Consider the following 4,469-nt stretch of genomic DNA (forward strand, 5'->3'; position numbering starts at 1 on the left):
CTGCATGGCAATTTATTCGTTTGGCTGATTCTGAGAGTGATAGGTGTAATTCTCAATGGGTTTCTTAAATAAATGTAATAAATTAAAAGGGTAAGGAATGAATACCTGTTTAAAGGATCCCCTAGTAAAGATGCTAACAGGAATTTTAGTAGATAATAGAGCTTGGTGTAGTACTTGAGAGCAATGGCTTCTAATCTGGTTACCAGGATTGATTCTCTGGTCCAAGGTTTTATCTGTCCTGGTACTGCTTCCATGGGCAAGTTAGTAAAGTGTGGTATGGATCCTATTACTGTTTTGTTGTTGTTAGGTGCGAAATCGTGTCCGAGCCATCGCGACCCCATGGACAATGATCCTCCAGGCCTTCCTGTCCTCTACCATTCCCGGGAGTCCATTTAAGTTTGCACCTACTGCTTCAGTGACTCCATCCAGCCACCTCATTCTCTGTCGTCCCCTTCTTCTTTTGCCCTCGATCGCTCCCAGCATTAGGCTCTTCTCCAGGGAGTCCTTCCTTCTCATGAGGTGGCCAAAGTATTTGAGTTTCATCTTCAGGATCTGGCCTTCTAAAGAGCAGGCAGGGCTGATCTCCTCTAGGACTGACCGGTTTGTTCACCTATGAATGGAAGCAGCAATTAAAAGGTGACACTATGGCTCACATTTGAAATCCAGTGTGTCCAGCCCCCCAGGACTTACAGTTACATCATGAATCAGATTTGCCATCTCCTCTGCAGTTCTTGCTCAAACTAACCTATCCTGGCCAATTGGGTGGGTTTTAGAGTAGGGGACATCCTCACACGCATCATCCCTGGTAGGCTGCCTTTCAACATATCTTGTGGAAACACAGAATCACAAGCTGACAACCAAAGAATAAAGGCCAGGACCAATTTGCTTTTGACTCCTGCCTTTTGACTTGTGATGACACAAATATATCAAGGCAAAGATTAAGGTATCTGGAAACAAGAGAGAACCAGACACAGTGACATAGATGTGGCTCAGATGTTCATAGAATCATAGAACCATATTTTGTAAGGGGCCATACAGGCCATCTAGTCCAACCCCCTGCTCCATGCAGGATCAGTACAAAGCATCCTAAAGCATCCATAGAATCATCTTTAACCGCTCCTGCGGAGTGGATTAAATAAAGCCCTAAGGGCTATTGGGGAGGAGTTAGGGCGGGCTCTGTCCATGATAAAAACTCTTGCAGGGGCGAATCAGGAGCCGCAAAGCCGCTCCTGATTCGCCCCTACGAGTGCCACTCTTGGCCCAAGCGGATGATGGGGAGGCGCGCGAAGCCCGCCAAGGACTCCTTCCCAATGCCCGCGGGAAAGGAGCAGGTATGCCGCTGCGTCTTCTGCCGCGGCGTCCCTGCTCCTTTCCCGCCACCCCACAACACTACGCTAATGGCTGTGTCCTACGACCCCCCCGCTCCATCCCCACCTGCCTTCCCGCCCCGACGTCGCTCCCAACGACAACAAGACGCCCCAAACCACACACTCCCGCGCCCAGCCGTCACCTGCTCACCCCCAAACCCTACTCAGACCCCTTCCCAACACAACGCCACTTCCCGACACACACACACACACGCACCCTCATACTCCGCCACCCACCCGACGTCCGGCAACCCCCCAACCATCCCCACACCCCTTCCTGACCTGCCGCCACTCCCTGAAACAAACAAACCCGCCCAGCCACACTCCGACACCCACCCGCGCCCTGGAACCCTCCCAAACCCACCCCAGACCCCTTCCCGAACTCCCGCCGCTTCCTGACGCCAAGCCAACCACCCAGCCACACACTCCGCCACCACCCGCTGCCCACTCACCCGCGCACCCTCCCCAGACCCCTTCCTGACCCACCCCGATGCCCCGACTACCATCCGCTGCCTCTACCCCAGACCCTGTCCCCGCCCTTCCAATCCCCACAACAACTGACCCTTCCCCCGGCCGCTCCCTGCTCCCCGATCTGACCTTACCTTCTGCCGGTTCTCCTCATCCCTGTCCCTATCTTCCCTTCGGCCTGCAAGCCACGCCGCCAGCCAGCGTTGCCTGCTCGCCGGCAAGCACGGCACGCAAATGAACCAGGCACGCGCGGACTCACGCGCATGCCTGGGTGCTCAGCCCGGTGCCCCGCCTCCCTCCCCTCACCTACACCACGCATGCCCAGACTCCACAGAAGCCCTCCTTCCCTTCCCCGTCGCCTGCACTGACCGAACTCCACGCTGCGCTGCTTCACAACCTGCCCCCACCAGTGGCCCAACAGCCTGCCAGGTACGGGAGCCTCGCCTCAAGCCCGACCTCTGCCCGTTTTTATAAATGGGCTTTCTTTATAGTAGAATCATAGAATCATAGAGTTGGAAGGGGCCATACATGATGCCCTCTAGTGTTTTCATGGCAGACTCAATACAGGGTGGTTTGCCAGTGCCTTCCCCAGTCATTACCATTTACCCCCCAGCAGGAAGCTGGGTACTCATTTTACCGACCTTGGAAGGATGGATGGCGGAGACAACCTTGAGCCGGCTGCTGGGATTGAACTCCCAGCCTCATGGGCAGCGCTTCAGACTGCCATACCACTCTGCTCCACAAGAGGCTCTTAATCAGCAGATCACACTAAAAAAAACCCAATAAAATATACAGTATAGTACCATTAAAATGTCCATTTAAAAACACCTATGATGGTGACAATTCTAAATCCCATAGCTAGCTATCATCTGCTCTCATCCGATCTCAGGGGGACCCGGAGCACCAACCCATCACTCACATCAAGGATCAGCTAATGGGGAATTCCAAATTCAGGTCTTCCTTCTTCTCTGCCGGAGGGTATCAGATCAGATCTCTGCCGGAGGGTATCAGATCTTCCTGGGCTGGCTTCAACTAAAGACCCGGTGGAAGAGCTCCGTCTTACAGGCCCTGCAGAACACTGAAAGCTCCCACAGGGCCCTCAGCTCATCCGTGAGCTCATTCCACCAGGTTAAGGCCAGGAGCGAAAAAGCCCTGGCCCTGGTCAAGGCCAACCAAACTTTTAGAATCGTTTTGAAGTGATTTTAACTGCTTTACCACTTAATTAATCTGTATATAAACTGTCATGTATTCACCTCACTGTGTCTTCATTTTGTTTGGGAAGAGACAAATCCTCAGTGTTCCGCCTACAGATCCCTCCTTCTATTGGGCTTAACCTGTTGAATGCAGAAAGTGGCATTTAGCCAAACTTAACACAACCACTGCTGACTGGTCACAGATCTCCTCAAGATGGAAACAGCAACAACTCCCTGGACTGGACTCATGAGTGGAAAAGATCAGAGAGTTTGCAGTGATGGCTAAACTTCATTAATAGAAGACCACCGAAAGAATTTCAGGACCCATTCTTGGAAGAACTGAACAAATAACTCCTTAATTATCTTTAAACGCCGCCCGCGGTGCGGCGCAGACTAAATATTTCAGTAAGGGCTCTGTGGGAGGAGTTAGGGCCGGACTCATCCGGGATAAAAACTCAGAGGAGTCCAATCAGGAGCCGCAAAGCGGCTCCTGATTGAGACCCTGCGACTGCCACCCGGGGGCCAAGTGGCCAATTGGGAGGCGCGCATAGCGCGCCTCCCTATTGGCCACTTGGCCCGCCCCGGACTGGCCACCCAGATGCTTCGCCGCCGGGAAAGGAGTCCTTTCCCGCCGCCGGAGCATCTCCCTTCCCTCCGCACAGCCTCGCCGCCAAACTGCCAGGGAGAAAGGACCACCCCGTGCGAAGACTCCCCTATGATGGACCGGGGGACCTCCACGACCCTCCCCCCCTCAAGCTGGCCTCAAGACGACGCGCTTCCCACTGGCCTTGCCACAACCGCCGAAACCCGCCTGCCTTCAACCCTCAGCACGCGCCATCAGCATCCCCCAAACATCGCTCCACCCCCACGGTAAGGCTGCCCGACGCCCAGGACTCATCAATCAGTTGACGCCCAGCCAACACAATCCCACCCTCAAACACCCGCGTCCCCAGTCCGGAGACCCTCACCCACCCATCCACACGCCTCGCCAGCACCCCCCCACTTCGGCCCGCCCGCCCGCCCGCCCCCCCAACGCACTCACCCTCTCCTCCATCGCCTGTCTCCACCACGCCCGTCCGCTGCCCGAGCGACCCGCACGCCAGAAGCCTCTGCCTTACACTGAAACACGCATGTGCGGAGCCCCGCACATGTGTGCTTCCTGCCCACCAAGCCCGGCCCCCTGCCCCGCCCCGCTGACTACGTTTCAGGCCTCTTCCCCTCCCTCAACCTCTGTCGCCACCACCCCCTGACAACGACCGCCTACACACGCTTCAAGACGCCTCGACTGTCACCGGAGCCCACCCTACGCTCTGCCCGCGCCCATCCCGACCCCTACAGCCGCCCCAACACGCTCACTCACACTCCTAGCGCCCGCTGTATTTGAAGGACAGCGGGCTTAATTTCTAGTTACTAATAAAATGATTTTTAAAAACATATATAG

This window comes from Paroedura picta, chromosome 5, assembly GCF_049243985.1.
Source record: "Paroedura picta isolate Pp20150507F chromosome 5, Ppicta_v3.0, whole genome shotgun sequence".
Lineage (NCBI taxonomy): Eukaryota > Metazoa > Chordata > Lepidosauria > Squamata > Gekkonidae > Paroedura > Paroedura picta.